General features: G+C 38.4%; 1 non-coding gene across 1 annotated transcript; it reads right to left on the bottom strand.

Annotated features, from left to right (window-relative positions):
- Window positions 1-17,014: 17,014 nt before the first annotated feature.
- Window positions 17,015-17,078, bottom strand: LOC120101220 (U7 small nuclear RNA). Its single transcript, XR_005501605.1, has one exon. It is a non-coding gene; the product is annotated as a U7 small nuclear RNA (small nuclear RNA).
- Window positions 17,079-19,501: the final 2,423 nt, after the last annotated feature.

Raw genomic sequence — 19,501 nt, 5'->3', positions numbered from 1 at the left:
AATCTGGGGTATCTACTCCACCTTTAACCATTTAGTTCAAGGGTGAAAACACGCAGAACCTTTATATCTATGATATGCCTTAATCAGCACAAGAACTGGGCAGATATCGATCCTTTATGTCATTATATCAATTTCCCAGCCAATAATCCCATTATATAATTTGCTGCGTTTCATTTGGGCTGCTCATAAATTCAATTAGAAAATCTACATGACCATATATTAAGATTTTTACCTCATAGAAACTTCTCTGTTCACCTGCTTTTCCCTCACCTCCATGTTCAACTCCAACTCCAAGTCCAGGAACACTAAACCACTGCCTATGTCTCTTATGCCTAGATATTGGCTGTCAGCATCTTTATGCACTTATCAGGGATAACTCGGGGGACAAGTCCACATACCATCACCCGGGTCTCGGAGAGGTTTACTGGAGCAACCAAACACCAACATCCATGTTAGCATGTCTTAGGAAAACAGCCTTAAGAGCCCTAAAACATTTGTTTTAACATTTTGTATCTATTTTATGGATTCTGTTTTGCTGCAAAAGTTTGAAAGAATTAATATCAATTAAACATACACTACGTATTTCTTCAATTTTGTATGTATGTGTTTTCTTTTTCTGTTTTTCTAAAGTACTGTTTTAATTTTTTCCTTTTTGATTAGATATATTTCTTTACATACATTTCAAATGTTATCCCCTTTTCTGGTTTCCTGTCCATAAGCCCCTATCCCTTCCCCTTCCCCTTCCCCCATACAGATGTTCCCCCCAATCATCCCCTTTACCACCCCCACATTCCCCTGCACTGAGGGGTCCAACCTTGGCAGGACCAAGAGCTTCCCCTTCCACTGGTGCCCCAACAAGACCTTCCTCTGCTACATATGCAGTTGGAGCCCTGGGTCAGTCCATGTATAGTCTTTCGGTAGTGGTTTAGTCCCTGGAAGCTCTGGTTGGTCGGCATTGTTGTTCTTATGGGTTTACAAGCTCCTTCAACTCTTTCAATCCTTCCTCTAATTCCCCTAAATGGGGTCCTGTTCTCAGTTCAGTGGTTTGCTGCTAGCATTGACCTCTGTATTGGACACGCTCTGGATGTGTCTCTCAGGAGAGATCTATATCTGGTCCCTTTCACCATGCGCTTTTTCGCTTCATCAATCTTATCTGGTTTTGGTGGCTGTATATATATGGGCCACATGAGGGGCAGACTCTGAATGACCATTCTTTCAACTGCTGCTCTAAACTTTGCTTCCATATCCCCTCCTATGGATATTATTTCCCCCTTTTAAGAAGGAGTGAGAGCATCCGCATTTTGGTCATCCTTCTTCTTGAGTTTCCTGTGGCCTGTGGATTACATCTTGGGTAATTCGAGCTTTTGGGCTAATATCCACTTATCAATGAGTGCATAACAAGTGTGTTTTTCTGTGATTGTGTTACCTCACTCAGGATGATATTTTCTAGTTCATTCCATTTGCCTATGAATTTCATGAAGTCATTGTTTTTGATAGCTGAGCAGTACTCCATTGTGTAAATGTACCACATTTTTTGAATCCACTCTTCTGCTGAAGAACATATGGCTATTATAATTAAGGCTGCTTTGAACATAATGGAGCATGTGTCTTTGATGTATGTTGGAGCATCTTTTGGGTATATGCCCAAGAGAGGTCTAGCTATACATCTCTCTCTCTTTTTTTTAATGTAAGTGTTAGATTTATTAAAATTACTTACATGCTGTGGTCTGGCTAGTTCGACAATGGCTGCCTCCTAGTGAAAAGTCCAATAATCTAATAATCTTTCAGTTCATGAGGTTGGATCTCAGCTTGTCTACATTTATTGGAATCTAGAAATAGGTTCTAATGCCAATGAAGAAATGAAGGGGTGAGAGCAAGCAGTCATAAAGCAAAGACTTCCTCCTTCCACATCCTTTTACATAGGCTCCACAGAAGATGTGTCCCAGATTTAGTGTGGGTCGAGGAACACAAATGATCCAAATTTAGGAAGGTCTTCCACCTCAAATAATCCAATGAATAAAAATCCCCCTCAAGTTGTCAGCTACTTGGTTTTTAGTTAATTCCAGATGTAAGCAACTTCACAACCAAGAGTAATGATCAAAAGACAGTATGCTCTCTAAATTTCTTCTCCAAGTAGACTGGATCAAGTGAAAGCTGCTACCGTTTACATTTTCTAAAATGATTGAGGTTGGAGATTGTCCAGTTCTGACCCTTAAAATTGTGCAAAGTCACTATTGGTGTGTCACAGTAGCTATGTATAAGTATCGTATAACTTTTTAGATTATTTAACAAATTATAGTTAAATGTCAGACACCAGACTGTCTGATTCATGGGAGTGATGTTCCCATCATTGTCACAAGAATGCCTGATATAAATAACTTGAAAGGAAGAAAAACTTATTTTGCCTTCCAGTTCCAGAGATTTTAGGCTATGGCTCGTTGGCTCCATGATGCGTGGGTCTGTGGTGGAGCAAAATCATGATTGGGAAGAACAAGACAGAAAAAACAATGACTTCTTGTATTGTGATGGTAAATACTGATTGTCGATGTGTCTGGATCTAGAACAACCTCTGAGGATGACCTGAGTCATTTTCTCCATTAGGTCCATCCAGTCAGAGAAATCAGTCCCTAATGTAGGCAGCCCCATTCCATGGGCTTGGTTCTCAGATCACAGAACAATGGAAAATGGATTATAGCCAAAGCCCAAGGAGGAGGCAGCCAAAATAAGCATGGTCTCCTTCTGCTTCTTGATTGGAGGGGACAATGTGACCAGCTTCCTCCATTATGTCCCTGACATGGTAGGTTGTGTTGTGCCCTGGAATAGTGTGACAAAATCAGCATTCCCTTATGTTATTTTTGCCAAGGAATTTTATCATAGCAACAAGAAAATTATCCAACATGCTTATGGAAGGTGGGACGGCCCTAAAATCATCTTGCATTCACCAGGGCAACAACAACAATTGTTTGGGACCAACTTATGTAGCGATTCTTATTTCCTCAGAATTTCTTAAATTTACTTAAAATAAAACTCAGAAAATGGTATAATTTCAATGTGTTTTCATAACATATAAAATACGGAGAACTATTAGAGTGTGTTGTCTGAAATGCATACATATTTAAAGCTACTTCATATTATGGACATACCATGCAGTTGCAAATATTCAATACGGTAGATAACTTGTTGAATTGTGTCGCTCATCATGTTCTAATAGTTCATGTAACTGTGGAAACTCAAGTTCTCCATTTTAACCCTCAGAGTATTTGCCATAAGAACACAAACAAGGACGGATGTTGAGATTTGCAGGGCTGCGGTGGCAGCTCACTCGACACAAGTTATCTCAGCTTTGGATTATAGCCAAAGCCCTAGGAGGAGGCAGCCAAAACAGACAAACATAATTCTGTTGGCCTGACTCTCAGGAATTCAGTGAGAGCCAATTCGTCGTTATTTCAGGCAGTGTTCCATCAGGCTACATCCGTGCTCTCTATGAGCAACAGTGAAGGGACACCTCATAGAGTCAGAGGTGTAGAAAGAGAGAGCATTGACGGATATTTGCATGCGTTGCGACCCTGATGCATATATGATAAGTGTTAGACAATTTACACCTACATGAATCTTTACATTTGCTGGTGAAGTTAGTGAGCCTCATTTGGTCACTGTTATATATCCGACATACATGACTCTAGAGATAGCTCAGGTCTGATGTCTTCTTTAGTTCCTATTGTCAACTTGTCCTAAAGTAGCTTTGGAAAAAAATAAACCCCAGCTGAGGATGTGTTCAGATTGGACTGGCCAGGGGCATTTCTGTGAGACTCTACCTTGACTGGTGTGGGAAGGTCCAGCCCACTGTGTAAGGAGTCATTCCTATGTAAATAGTCCTGGAATGGGTTTTTTCAAAACAGATCCCTGAATACAAATCAAAGAGCAAGCCCATTTGTTCTCTTCCAAGGTTTCTGTTCCAGGCTTCTGCCTTGAGTTCCTGTCATGACTTTCCTTGACAGTGGATTGTAACCGGAAGTATAAATTAGAAAAACAAAACAAAACAAACTTTCACACCAAGTTGCTGTTATCCATGGGATTTTATCAAAGCAGCAGCAAAGTGAACTAGAATACCTCCCAACTTTACAATTATAATTACGTTGTTTATTCCCCTCAGAAGACAAGATGTAGATGTCATGAGGGCTCTATAGTCACAGGATGATGCCTGAAACCTTTATACCTAAAGAGATCCAAACACTACAGGATTCTTAACACTTGAGACAAAACAAAGGTCCAAGATTATTTATGTTTAAAATAAAACTATACAACACAGCTCAACTACCAGAGGATAAAAATGGTTAAGTTTCCTCAAAATAGTGATTGAATTCAGAATGGTAGAAAGAGGAGGAGGAGGAGGAGGAGGAGGAGGAGGAGGAGAGGGGGAAGGGGAGGAGAGGGGGAGGGGGAGGGGACAGACAGAGGGAGGGAGGGATAGAGGGAGGGAGGGAGAAAGTGAGTAAATGTCTACAGTAGTAGAATACAAATTTGTTTCTATGAGACATAAACAATTAAGGTGTCATCCGACCTTAGCCCCAAGCCTGCCAGCTTCAGGCTGGGAGTTCCTGGCTGTTTTCAGCTATTGCTGAATTCTCTCTTTCAGTCTCATTCCATCACTGATTTCTTGTTCTCAGCACTGCTCACTACGTTAAAAGTGCTGAAGAGGGCCATTGTCTGTTTTAGGCTCCAAATAGCTAACAGTGGGCATTTCAAGTGTTCTTTAAAGTTTCTTATATTTTTATTCAGGAGTGCAATTATATCACATATCCACAGCGATAAAATAAAACAATATAAAATAAATAAAATGAAAGCGAGCATGGCGATGCCTCCGTTTTGAGGAAGTTGCACAGGCATGGAAATGTTTCCCCCTTTACGGTGACGCATATTGACTCTAAGGACAATTCTGTTTTTATTTCCAGAAACAAAAGCACTATCAACCAACTAATATGAGTCACAGTTCTACCATCAATGTATATAACATTTTTGCAAATTAAGTCATTTTACATTCCTTTATTTATTACATTTCTTACATGTTTCCCACATGACACATTTTAGTACATATATTCATACAAAGATATTTTAAATGGCATGGGGTTTTACTGAAGTGAATGGATAGGTTCTACATGTTTCAAACAGAAACGCATAGTGCAAATTTGACGTTTAGACTGTCCCCCACTTAAAAACCTCCCCAGATTAGGCATGTGGAATAGATGACTACCAAGACATCAGCATTTATTCATTGTTTACTAAATGTTAACATCCTCAGCACAAAGGGCATTTATCTTGTTTATGGTAGATAAACTCCACTCAGATCAAGGCTTCTGTACTGTGGCAATGCTAGGAATGTACAATGAATATGGTCTTTGCAAACCAGTATACCTGACTTGCCTCACTGTTCCTAATACTGGACGCTGGATGAAGATCCTTTTTTAACTTTTATTGACAGTATACAATAGGTTCTTAGGGTGACGTGCCACATATATCATTTGGAATTTCCTAGTCCTTTGTTTTTAAATTTGTCTCTGTCTTAAATATGATGTCGCTTATTCATCCCATCACTCTGACAGATGGCAGTTAATCAGATCTGAACTGAAGGAAAAGGAGTCTCAGAACATTCTGGCAATTTCAAAAATGTACCTAAGGCAGCATAGTTAGAATGTGGTACTGGATCTTTGAATGCATGGCCAACTCTATCATGGCCAATACCCTCCCTCTGATGTTCTGCTGCCATGGTTTAAGTTAGTGTGAGTCATCAAGCATCATCTCCTGCTTTTAAGAATTAAAAATAAATAACACTTTCACAGTGCTGTGAATTAGGTTCCAGACAATGCAAACCCATCATATAAAACATATTCCATAAATGTTCTACATAATTCCTAACTAGAGTTGCTGAAGACCTATGCTTATTAAGTGATCAAGTAACATATATGTAAAATGCATTTCATAACAAGTATGCCTAACAATGTGCCTATCAGTGTTTTCTTCTCCGATATACCTGTAGTAACTGCAAAAAAATTTGTACGATGTTTTGATTTTAAAAAGGACAAACTCCTTCAAATATATTTGTAATACATAAGCTTTAAAATTATAAAAAAATCTAACCACTTTATAGGCATAAAACAGGTTCAAGACCACAAATAAATTATATATTTTAAACTGCTGAAATATGAAAAAACTAAAAGGAAATTCCTATTTTCATGGAGGGATTTGTCAAACTGTCTTTTGAACCAGAAGGAACCTGCTAAGCTTATTTTTCTCTCAATTTGCTACTCCTTAATCACTCAGGTGATGCTTACCATTGTCACACAGTTCACTGCACAGATAGCTCATTAGCCTCATGGAAATGATAAATTATACTCCAATTGGTTGAACATTTGGTGTTTCTTTTAAGCCACACCCTTTGGAATGCGCTTTTCTGTTTTTCTCTTGAAAAACTATTCTCTGAAGGCTGACATATTCTAATATAGGTCTCATATCACTTAGATTTTCCTCTTCTTTGGTAACTGAAAACAAGATGAACAAATTAAATCTCCCCACTGCAAGGGTAAGATTCACCATTTGTAGTTAAAATGGAGCATGACATAGGAAAAGCCAGAGTACTGAGAGGAGATGGTACACAGCTTAGTGTGGTCATTGGCCAGTGTAGCCTATCAGGGGGACATTTGACAAGTATGCACAACCTGGGCAGATAAGAAGTCAACAACCAAAACTCTGAAATAGAACATTAATTGGAATTGGTTGCTGGTATTGAAAATATGAGATAATACAAAGACCTGTGCCTTCTCTGGTCTTGGAAAGCTCTTGATAACACCTTTTGTAATACTTTTTGTTTGGATGAGGCCAGAGTTCTTCAGAACAAAAATACCTTCCTCTCAAAATGTCTTTGACCATGGATTCCATTCAATCAATTGAAGATATACATCATAAACCATGAATACACAATGTAGAAATTATAGGGCCCAGTTGTAGAACCTGTTCTTATAAAGGCAAAAGGACTCTAAGAATAACACTAAAAATATCAGTTAAAGATAAGACAGTAGAAGACAATACCTTCAAGGAAGTACATTTCATTTATTTTCTATGGCTTACAAACCCACTTATATCCATACAGAAGTATGTTGTTTATATGTTTGGGTCACTAGATCATAGATGATCTAAAGTCAAACAATAGATTTTGTTTAATCTCCCTTTGTACTACATATTTTGACTGAATAGGATACAAATTCAATAAACATTCATTGAAGACATATTGAGCTGTCAAGGTGAGTGTCTAAGTATGGTCTAAAGGAAAAGTTTCCAAGGTAATTTGACTTTGAGGCAGAATATTAATGGGTCATCTCTGATCCCTTCCTTGTGATTTCTCCAGAAAACCATGTGCCTGAGTACACCCTTTTCCTATTACTTACAAATTACTACAATTTCAATTTTAAGGGTCTGGTAGGTTATCTATAAAATAGTATATATATATATATATATATATACATATATACATATATATATACATATATATATGTATATATATATATGATATGAGTGTTATTTTTTATTTTAATTTTAATTCCAAACTACATTGGATATGTAGACAAAATAAGTATTCCACTTTAAAAGGCTGCTGAGAGAATTGGAAGGGTCATATTTTTATCTTATTTACTATTTTTTCCCATAGCATTTTTGAAAATAACAATCCCACTTAATTATTGGACTTTTCAGTTGCCTGTGAAAGAAGGCTTTAGAGTCACAAGATATGTTCTCTCTTCTGACCCTTTATCCTATCTTCTCATTCCTGTTTCTAGGGAAATGTTTCCCACCTTTCTAATGCTGTTACTCTTTAATACAGTTCCCCATGTTGTGGTGACCTCCAAACATACAATTATTTTTGTTGCTACTTCATAACTGTAATTTTGTTACTATTCTGAATCATAATGTAAATATTTTTGGTGATAGAGGTTTGCCAAAGGGGTCACAACCCACAAGTTGAGAACCACTGCTCTAGGGTAATTTTTTTCAATGGTTGACTCTACCACTTTCTTTATACTCTCCATGAATTAAAACAATAGCCACTTGAAAGAGTAAAGGTTGTCGGCTTAAGAAATCGTTTACATAGATTTAAAGCACGGAGTTTAATTAGAAATGTTAGCATTTAGAGCCATTTGATTCATTAACCACAGTGATAAGAATATTAAATAAATTAACTTATCTGTTCTTCCTTAAGAACACATGAGGCAGGCACCACAAGGAGTTGTAATAAATGAGAGAAGTTGCTTCTCTTTACTCATACAGCTTGCTAAGCAGTAAAATTACTCCTGAGCCATGAGAAACCTCTCAGGTGGGGGTGGTTTCAGGTTAATTAACAGACAGACTGGAGTTCTTGTTGCTTGCTTCTGGTCTTCACTTAGCATGAGAGTGAACCCAGCTTGACATTCCTCCTGCTCTATCTTGATACCACTACCACGCTGTGTCGGGTAGAAGGTTCTGTGGGCTCTCACCCATCCCTCCGTTCACATATTGACAGTGTCTACATGACAGTAGCTACTTTGCTATTGGATAACTAACAGGACACAGAGTAAGACATTTCAGTGTTTTAACCTATTAAGTCACTTTTAAAAGAGCATTCTGTCGAGTGGGAGTAGAGGTGTTTCTCACTCTTTTGCCTGCTCTTGGGTCCCTTTTCTTCCTACTGGGTTATCTTATCTAGCCTGGATCTGAAGGTTTGTGCCTAGTCTTATTGCACCTTGTTATGCTGTGCTCTGTTGATATCCCTGGGAAATCTATACTTTTCTGAAGGGAAACAGAGGAGCAGTGGATGTGCAGGACAGGATAGGTTGCGGAACTGAGAGGAGGGGAAGGAAGGGATGCTGGAGTTGGAATGTATTATATGAAAGATGAATAAAGAAAGAGATAAAAAGGAGCATTCTGAAGGTGTAAAACTGTATTTTATACTTTAACTTCCAAATACATTTTCATGCCCAGTAGTTGGAAAAGAATAGCCATTCTAATATGAATAAGCATTTATATAAATGAACAAACTTGTAGTCTTATTAAATTTGGTATGTGATGTGCTTTATTTGCAAGTTTATATAGTATAGTTTATTAAATAAATAAAGAAAATACGGAGAGGAACTCCCTCTGAACTCCTTATCGACTGAAAAGTAGAACCTACAAGAGGAACTCAGTTACATGCCTGCTCCCTGGAAGTTCTATCAGTCAGAGAAAACTGACTCGATATACAAGACTAGAAGATGACAAGACACCCAAAACCTTATTAGAAACTTTCGACTTTCCCATTTATATTTCAAAGAACATATTTTCTTATCCCTATAGTCATCTGGCTATCCTGTTATAGCATAAGCCTTCCTTGCAGAGAAATACCAGAAGGGTTCAGTCACAAATCTAAATAAACTTCAGTTAGGCACCATGCATGCAGTAATAAAAGGTCACATTCCTCTAGTGTGAACTCTGCCTTTGTCTGTTTACCTCATTGCCCCAGCTGAAAGGCTCGACTGGATAGATATACCTTTGCATCTCTGTAATCCTGATTATGAACCAGGTCAAAGAACTCAAATGCCTGTAACATCCCATCACAAATTCCCTGATGCTTATTGGCATACACTAAAGATGATAGGCATCCACTACAAAAAAATAAAGATAATTTGGATTGTAAAACTTTAATAGTCCTAGACAGGATGGGTTCATTCTGTCTCTCCTAATGTCTCTCACAGCCTCTAATCAGTAATGTAGTGATTGTAATGGAGAGTTAAGAATAAATGCAAAAATTCTACCAGGTTATTATTTTATAAGAAATAGATATTTTTCTAATATCTAACATATAAATTACAACATGATGGATCTAGGTCTATGACATGATAATTTCATTTTACCAAAAAAAAAACCCAGTGGCTTAATGAGGAAAGTCTAAGATATTCTGTTATTGTACTGTTTTGAAAGTAGCTGGATGCTATGAAAGGTTAGGACAACGAACCATCCATCTCTCAGGCCTTCATTAGGTTACTTTAATTCCAGCTATTCACATGCATTTTTGATACATTTTTATACTAGGTAACCACTCCCAGACAATATTATGTATTTCTTATAATGACAAAAAACAGGGTACATAGGGAAGGGAGAGTGGTTCTGGAAAAAGTTGTGATATGATAAAAATCACCTTTTAAAATTCTCAAAGAACTAATAATACAATCAAATAAATATTAAATACTAAATTTAAATCTTAATAAAATGTTAAATAAACAGAAATAAAGGGATAAGAGGAAACAGAAAAGAAAAAGAAAAAGCTATGGTGATTTTAAAGTGGAGCCAAAACAGCTCTTCCAATGAGATACAAGTCCAGTTGACGGAAGAGATAAGGAAGGGATGGAAAATGACTTCTCTAATTTTGAACTGATCAGAGCGAAGAGGTATCTGTAGTATTCATTATGATAACAAAGACTCCTCAGTGAGGAATTTTCAGAAATGGAGCATGGAGAAGAAATGGAAAGTTATTATTTGGAATGGCTATGAAGAAAATAATTAGACATACAAACGGAGTTAATTATGTGGCAGCCAGGTGGATAAGGAATGACGGCATGGGAATGAAATGAGTGACGGAATGAGAGCAGAGATTAGACCATGGGAAATTATACAGAGCCACCATGATCCAGAGGACATCCTCAAGATGAGAAAGAAGTGCTGGTCAGTCCAGCACTGAGGGAAGGGCAACTGTGCTATTAAAACCAAGACAGGTGTTCAGTAGAGCAAGACCAGAGTGCCTAATGCAGGACTGGAATAAACAAGGAAAAGTATCCGTAAGTCTACATGAAGCAACAACGTGAGTGCCAATTACACTGAGGAGGGGGAGGACAGAGGTCATTGTGTGGTCACACAGACTCTTTTGAAGAGCTCTCAGTTTTGTGATTGCTATTGTTCCCTGTGAAAGAGAGTGAGAAAATGGAAGGTATTTTGACTGAAATGGAGGATAAAAGAAGTTTTCTGAGAGAAATTTAGTGAGAGCATCTCAAATATAAAATGACCAAACACAGAGAAGAAATTACTATAACAAGGGAGGAAAGGATACATAATATCTGAAGTAATGTCCTTGGAACATCACAACATCTGCTTCCTGCTCAAGCAGAGGTGTGGTTTTGCCAGCTTCAAAGAGCTTCTCTGTGTGGAGTTTAGCATTCTGGGGATTCCTCAGAGGGTGTTTGAATGCTAGGGCCCCGAGAGTTCATGTTGGTGGTGGTTGGTTGTTGGTTGCTGTTGACTGTGGTTTGTCAGAAGGAGAAACAATAAAAAACTTAGAGACCCTGAAGGTGAAGATCAAACTTGTTCAAATGAACTCATGTCCCTACTCAGCAGGAAGTAGTCTAACTAGAATGTCTCCCCCTTTTCCTCTATCTTTTTCCTCTCCTATCTAGCATTAAGTGGTTAAAAGGGTAGAAGAAAAGAGATGGAGAAGGGTGGAAGAAAGAACCCACAAATGAGCAAAAAAGAACAGCAACAGAAGAGTAGAGGAATGTACAAAAGTTTTGGCCTTAATAATAGGATACGAGGCCCCGATACATATACAGCAGAGGATGCCTGGTCTGGCTTCAGTGAGAGAAGATGCACCTAACCCTTGAGAGACTTGAGGCCCGAGAGAGTGGGGAAGCCTGGCAGGTGGTTGGGGATGGGGTTACTCTCTTGAGACAGGAGAGAAGAGGAATGGGATGAGGAACTATGAGAAGGTGGACTTGGAGGTGGATAAGGCCTGGACTTAAAAAAATACAAGAAAAGACTAAAATATTAAAAATGTTGAGGGCAAAGACTGAAGAAACGGTCATTCAGAGCCTGCCCCACATGTGGCCCATATATATACAGCCACCAAACTAGATAAGATTGATGAAGCTGAGAAGTGCATGCTGACTGGAACCACCTATAGACCTCTCCTGAGAGACACAGCCAGAACATGTCAAATACAGAGGCGAATGCTAGCAACAAACTGCTGAACTGAGAACGGGACCCCCTTGGGGGAAATCAGAGGAAAGATTGAAAGAGTTGAAGGAGCTTGCAAACCCATAAGAACAACAATGCCAACCAACCAGAGCTTCCAGGGATTAAACCACTACCGAAAGACTATGCATGGACTGACCCATGGCTCCAACTGCATATGTAGCAAAGGATGGCCTTGCTGAGCACCAATGGAAGGAGAATCCCTTGGTCCTGCCAAAGTTGGACCCCCAGTGTAGGGGAATGTTGGGGGGCGGCGATAAGGAGGGGTGGATGGGGGGAACACCCTGATAGAAGGGGAGAGAGGTTAGGGTCCTAGGGACAGGAAACCAGTAAAAGCATGCATACTTACATACTAACACATGTGTATATTATTACTTACTGTCTAACTTCAGGAATCTCCTATGTATGATACCTAATTGTCTTATAAAGCATTAAATTCTTAGTTGTTATCTTCTAGAGGCGGTGAGACCTGGGAGGATGGAGCCAATACATGAGGCAGAATAAAGTCTTACTCAATAGCCAACTTTATTCAGAGCATCAGACAATTTATATCCTAAGGGCTAAGAAAGGTCACCTGAGTAAAATTCTCATGAGTTCAAGCTGTAGACAATCACAAGAACAAGCCGCATGTGGCAAAACATGATTTTCCATAGAGGCATAAAAGCAAATATCAGACACTTGTACCGAATAGTCTGTAAGTAAACTCACTCCTATCTGACAAACCTTGGAGGAGCACGTAAGCACATTCTAAGAACAATTTCATGACTTGTTTTTAAAATTTTTATTAGACATATTTCTTTACTTACATTTCAAATGTTATTCCCCTTCCCGATTATGTCCATAATCGCCCATTCCCTCCCCTCCCCCATACAGGTATTCCTCCTATATATCCCCCTTACTACCTTTCCCATATTCAACTGCACTGGGGGTCCAACCTTGGCAGGACCAAGGGCTTCCCCTTTCACTAGTGCCCCGACAAGACTACTCTGCTACATATGCAGTTGGAGCCCTGGATCAGTCCATGTATAGTCTTTCAGTAGTGGTTTAGTCCCTAGGAGCTCTGGTTGGTTGGCATTGTTGTTTTTATGGGTTTGCAAGCTCCTTCAACTCTTTCAATCCTTCCTCTAATTCCCCCCAAGGGGTTCCTGTTCTCAGTTCAGTGGTTTGCTGCTAGCATTGACCTCTGTATTGTACATACTCTGGATGTGTGTCTCAGGAGAGATCTATATCCAGTTCCTTCCAGCATGCATTTTCTAGCTTCATCAGTCTCATCTAGTTTTGGTGGCTGTATATATATATGGACCACATGTGTGTCAAGTTCTGAATGGCCATTCCTTGAGTCACTGCTCTGAACTTTGCTTCCATATCCCCTCCTATGGATATTTTTCCCCTTTTAAGAAGGAGTGGGAGCATCTGAGGTCACAAGACTCTTGCTTCGTTGTCTTGTATTTTCTCACAATAACTCGGAATTCTCACATGACATAATTGTTGTTGGGCACTACTCTTCCTCCATGATCAAGATAATTCAAAAAACTGTTCTAGCATTATGTTATGAGCCTTTTGTTCCCAGTGGTTTTTATTGCCACGTGGCTAGTCCTGAAAACAAACCTAGAAGTAACATCATACTGAGATGCCAAATCTTTTAAATTCAGACTCCATTTTAGAAAACCTGACCTAAGTTTAAATTCAGGTAAACTAAGAGGCTAGTATCTAGCATTAGTTTCCAAGTTGCTTCCCCAACAAAACCCAATCCTAGCTCCAGTCTCTAGGCTAATCCCCAACAGGACCAAAGTCTCCAGGCTAAACCCTCAATAAGACCAGCATATCCAGGTTATTTCCCCAATAAACCTACACCCCAGGTTATAAGCCCACCCTCTGCTTAATGACCACCAATGCAGAAGGGAGCAGAAATTAAGTTTATGATGTGATTCCGAGCACCAGCCAATTATATTAAAGGCCACCATAGCTTTCCAAATAGATGCTTGCATTCATACTCCCTACTTACTGCTTACTATAAAGCTTTGCCCCATAGGTATCCAAGGATTCCCCCCAACCAAAACCATCTTGCATGCTTGTGGTGCATTGGGGGAGCCTGAGCTAGCTTGAAAAGAATAAAGACCATACTGTGAGTTGTATCAGATTGGCTCCTGTCTGTTTTGGGGGAATCACTAAAAATTCCCTGGCACCACAATACAAGCTGAACAAGTTATATTTAGGAATATTTGTATGACATAAATGCATGAAATAACATAACAGTGCAGGAAAAGAGGCCATAAATTTGAAGGAGAGGAAGGGATAAACGGGAAGATTTAAAGAGAGAAAGGGGAAGAAAAAATGTTGTAATTAAATTATAATCTAACATTTTTCAGGTTCAAAAATTAAAAACAAAAATTAAAGTTTTACCCCATCTCTTTTGCCTTTAAACAATCTTCACAAAGGTAAATGATGGGCACAGTATATCAACCGATATTCGATGATCATTTAATGAGTTCCTTTCTGTCTAAGGCATATTTATTTACTCAGTTTCTTACTATTTATCTAGAAGGCTAAGCATACCTCTTCCAAGTATCTTCTGATAGTTGATAATGCTCAAAGGGAACTGCTGGAGTTGATATTTCTCAAAGCTCTGCCCATCTCCTCTGCCTCATAAGCACAGCACGCACCCTCACTGATGTTGTGAACTTCATGTGTGAGCAGGAGGAGAAAAAAACGAACTCTGGATGAGGGCTCTGGTCAAGCCACAGCCCAAGGCCTGCAATGCTTTTGATCTTACTGTACATTTGATGCATGGCTGTGTCTTAGAAGCATAATGAAACACAAATCTGACAGTGCCTTAAAAACAAGGGACTTGGGTTCAGATGGCTTCTCAACACATACATCATAGAAAACCTTTGAGGTCAACATATAAGCTTTACCACTAACAACTGTCCTGGCCGACGACACAGAGTTACTGTGACTTTGGAAAGTGACAGAGTAGGGGCCATATGCAGAGGAAGGGGGAAAATAAAAGGAAAAGGCCAACATTCTTTTTAGCACTTACAACAGACAACTGCTACGATTTCTAAAGCCAGTCAAAGTGATGAGAGTCAAAGGCTAGGCCTGCTGCCAGTGGTTCAAAAGCAGCATGAGTCTAAAACTAGAAAATGCAGAATAACACAACAAATCAAAGTAAGAATGATGCCACTCCAGGACACTGACATCCTGCCCTTGGCAGCCTATAAAGGGTCAATATCAGACGCCAGTACAGGGAAGCTTATTAGCTGAAAACCAGACACATCTATAAAAGACTCAACAGGGAAGCAACAGCAACAACAAAATGACAACAAAAATGACATCGCTGAGTATTTTCATCTTTATATGCTCCAGTCAGTAATATTTAAGTTAGAAAATACAGTGATTGGTACTGTTACCTACATTTTCTATGTTTCTTTCACAGTGTTTTACACCCTACAGTTGGGTGCTTGAACAGTCCACATTAATCAAGAATCTAATTACAAATTTGAAAGACTTAATTAAATTTAATTACACTTACAGAATATCCTGTATTCAACCCTTTTATATATCTCATTTTATACTGAGATTTAAGTGTATTCATGTCATTAGGGTCAGACATCTGATAGTTAACTACATTAAAAACTGCAGTAATGAATCCCCATGGTTTGGTCTGCCATTCACAATAGCGAAGACACCTTGGAGCTGATGGTCAAGGTGACAACCTGACTCCTCCTTATGATGTTAACACACCAACAAGTAGCATCCAGTAAGAAAGAGAAAGGCGCACCAATTCCACCCAGGACAATGAATGAGTTTGGTGCAAGAAGTGTAGCTGGATATCCAGAGAAATTTCCAAGGCTACAACTTGTAATTTCGATATAAATTTTATTCTAGACTTGTACTGAAGTGATGCTCTGAAAGGATGTTACAGATATTGAGATACAACTAGCAAATTATGCTTCAAAACAACTTAGATATTTGTATGTAGCAATATACAAACAGAGAAACGCAGAGCTGTCTATTCAGACTTCGGAGGTGACTAAATGAAATGCAGATGTGAACAGTCAGGAGTATCTGTGGCGAAACCCTGTATGTAGGGTGTGTTTCAGAGGAAGAACTGAGGCATGACATTTTTTAAAATTCAAAGTCTTGCAACTTTTTATTGGCCTTGGCATTACATTATTATGATGAATAAATGAATTGATTAAATTTCAGTAGAAAATAATAGATGTGTGATGAAGCTATATAGACAATATACAGACAGATGATAGATAGATAGATAGATAGATAGATAGATAGATAGATAGATAGATAGATAGATAATACATGGTAGATAGGGAGACATATAGATTACTATTTATTATATGTATAAATTATTTATATTCAAGAAATTATGAATAGTTAATGATATCTACAGATGCCCAATATCTGATAAAGACCATCCTGAGCTTGGAGAGGAGTTCTGAGAGAAGGTGTGTCTGCGAGTGGTGAGAACAAATATCTTATAGTCAAATTATAGGTCCAAGCTGGCAACCTATGTTCTGCTCGAGATGTCTTCCTTGAAGTTCTCTGTAGATAGTTCTTGGCTCTGCAGTCTGTTCAAGTCAGATTTTTGGATTGCTCTCTCTTTCTCTGTGCATGTATGTTCTACTCTGCTCTAGATAGCTTTTTCTTGATATTCTTAAAAACTCTCTGGTTGAGAAAGCTTTCGCTTGAAACAGCTCTCAGTCCTAGTAAAATTCTAAAAGCTCTCTGGTTAGTCCATGGGTTTTCTGACCAAAGTCGGAAAAGCTGCTATTAAAAAAGAGAAAGATTCTTGAACTTTAAAACCAAGTCAGAAACATTATTAGCGAAATTCTAAAAGTAATTCTCAGCTTTTCTGATCAAAATCAGAAAGCCAGAAAAAAATTCTAAGAGATCTGTGTTCACTCTTCAGACAGCCTTCTCCAGGCAACTGTTGGGAAGCATTCTGAAAGAGCTGTGCTTGCTCTCTAAGTAGTGCTTGGGATTTCCAACCAAGGTCAGAAATCCTATTAGAAAAAATTCTGAAAGGGCTAAGAGCTATGTTCATTCTCCTTGGATTTTCCAACTAAAATCAGAAATTATATTAGAAAAAAGTCTTAAAGAGCTATGTTTGCTCTCCAAAGAACTCCAGGTACTTCAGTTTTCCCTATCAAAGTATTTGAAAGAAGGAAGTTTTCTCACTTTCTGCTAGCTCATCTCATTCAGACACCAAAAGCTCAGTTTTTATTTACATATGAGTTCGTTGTTTTTTTTTTTTTTCAGGTGTCGTCTTGACCATCCCGTAAATCAGCACTCCATGACCTTAGCCCCTTGACTCTTAGGAAGAGACAACAAACTTAAGAACAGACAATAATATAGCTGGGCTTGACCCTGCCCTGGAATTACCTTTCTGAACAAAAAGCCTGGACCTAAATTCACTCTGTCTCATACTGACCTTGAACTCAGGAATCTGCCTGCATTTGTACCTGCTTGTCTTTGCATCTCTCTGACAAGCTGTCTCATAGAGTAGCTGCCTCTGCTCTCAGTGAAGCTCCTTATACAATTCATATGTAGTCTTTATATTTTTGAATAGTTGAAAAATTCACTGACCACACGAAGCTCAAGAAGAAGGAAGACCCAAATGTGGATGCTTCGCTCCTTCTTAGAAGGGAGAATGAAAGGACAAAGGACAAAGAGTGGAGCAGGGACTTAAGAAAAGGCCATCCAGAGACTGCCCCACCTGGGGATCCATCCCATGTGCAGTCACTTACTGATGCCAAGAAGTGCTCCTCCATGCTACGTTCTATTCCTTCCTCCATGTTTCTTGCCTTGAGTTCCTGCCCTGATGGACTACAAGCTGCAAGCTCAATGAACCCTCTCTTCCCCAGGTTGCATGTGATGACAATGTTTACCACAGTAATAGATAGCAAACCTAGATGAACTGCAGCATTTAGAATCCATGACACCAACCCACCTTCTCATAAGGCGATTCCCTCCTGTACTTTGTCCCAGAAACTCATTACTAACATACTCTACTGCCGGGTATGGAATTTAATAATCCAATATATCTTTTGGTACACACAAGTCATCTAGAAGTGGAGGCACATTTATGTATTCTGTTTGGTTTTCAATTCATCTCAATCCATCAGGCATCTTCATGAAACTTCCAGTGTAAGAATGAGTACCCATTGAGACTTGTTTAACTAGAAACCAATTAAGTTCACATGGATTTAATTCATCATGAAGACCCTATAAAGTCTGAGTTTTAGAAAAGGAGTGTTTACCCTTTTGTAAAGTGTCAAATCACCTCTAAAAATATTGAAGTTTTAATTTTGATAACCTTGAGGAAAATCTCCTATCGAGATTAATCTGTGATCAACTCACCAGTTCTAATTTAGTGTTCACAATATAGTCTAAAATCTATTTATATCTTGAAAGTTGCCGATTGAGAGATAATTGAGTAAGTTATTAGTGCTATAACATAATTGTGGGACCTGTTCTGTCTCTCACAAGAAATTTAATTTGAAGAGAACACCATCATTTTATAGCAATGAATTCTAAGTTTCAGAAGCTTACTTCAACTAGCAAATCTAAATAAGTCTCAATATTCAGGAAAGTTTTAATGGGTAGAAGCTTGTATAACTCCAACTAAAATTGCATTAGGGAAATTATAATAAATATTATTATTTTTTGTTTAGCCAGAAGCATGATGGTACATGCTACTAATTATCACTCCAAAAAAGACAGTGATAATGGTATCTGCTTGGGTTGTTTTTAAAGGATTCTACTGTTGGTTACACATAGACTGAACCAGATAAAGACAAGAATTAGAGTCTATACTTGTGTAGGCTAGGAGTTGATGTCTTGTGAGGTAATGACATTGTGGGTTAGGATTCTGGCCTTGAGAATAAAATGAATACAGTTTGACAAGAGATATCATGAAAGGGAATTAGATCAAATTTGGCAATTCATAAGGCTGCAAATGGAAGGGTTTGCATGACTTACATATCTTTTATAACTTTGGAGATTGGATGACAAACTGGAATGCAGACTAGAGGACTTACAAATATTTATTATTAATATATTTAGATATTCAAAATAGGACAAGCTAGAAAGAAAACTCATTTGCACTGTATTCTCCTCTACTGGGATGTAAACATTTCTAGGAGAATGGCAATGCCACCTGCGTTCTCCTGTCACTGTGGGTTGAAACACAAGAACAGGAGAAGACTTTCCATGCTCCTCTTCTAATCCCTCTCCTTCCCCTACATTTTTCTTTGCCCTTTTCCTTTCTTCCTAAAGGAAGTGTGTGCAAACAGTTTTTTTGTTACTAATGGCTTCCCGGAGATATTTTTATCCCAGGGATTCTTTGTAGAACCTATACATTTTTTTATTTTTTAAATAAGTTTTCATATTTAGGACAAAATTAGATTGTAGTGTGGTATTTAATATAACATATTAAAGTAGCAAGATCAGATATTAATAA

The sequence above is a fragment of the Rattus norvegicus genome, chromosome 2, assembly GCF_036323735.1.
Source record: "Rattus norvegicus strain BN/NHsdMcwi chromosome 2, GRCr8, whole genome shotgun sequence".
NCBI classification, from domain to species: Eukaryota; Metazoa; Chordata; class Mammalia; order Rodentia; family Muridae; genus Rattus; species Rattus norvegicus.
Note: the sequence above shows the minus strand (reverse complement) of the source record. Positions and strands in the feature narration are given on the sequence as shown.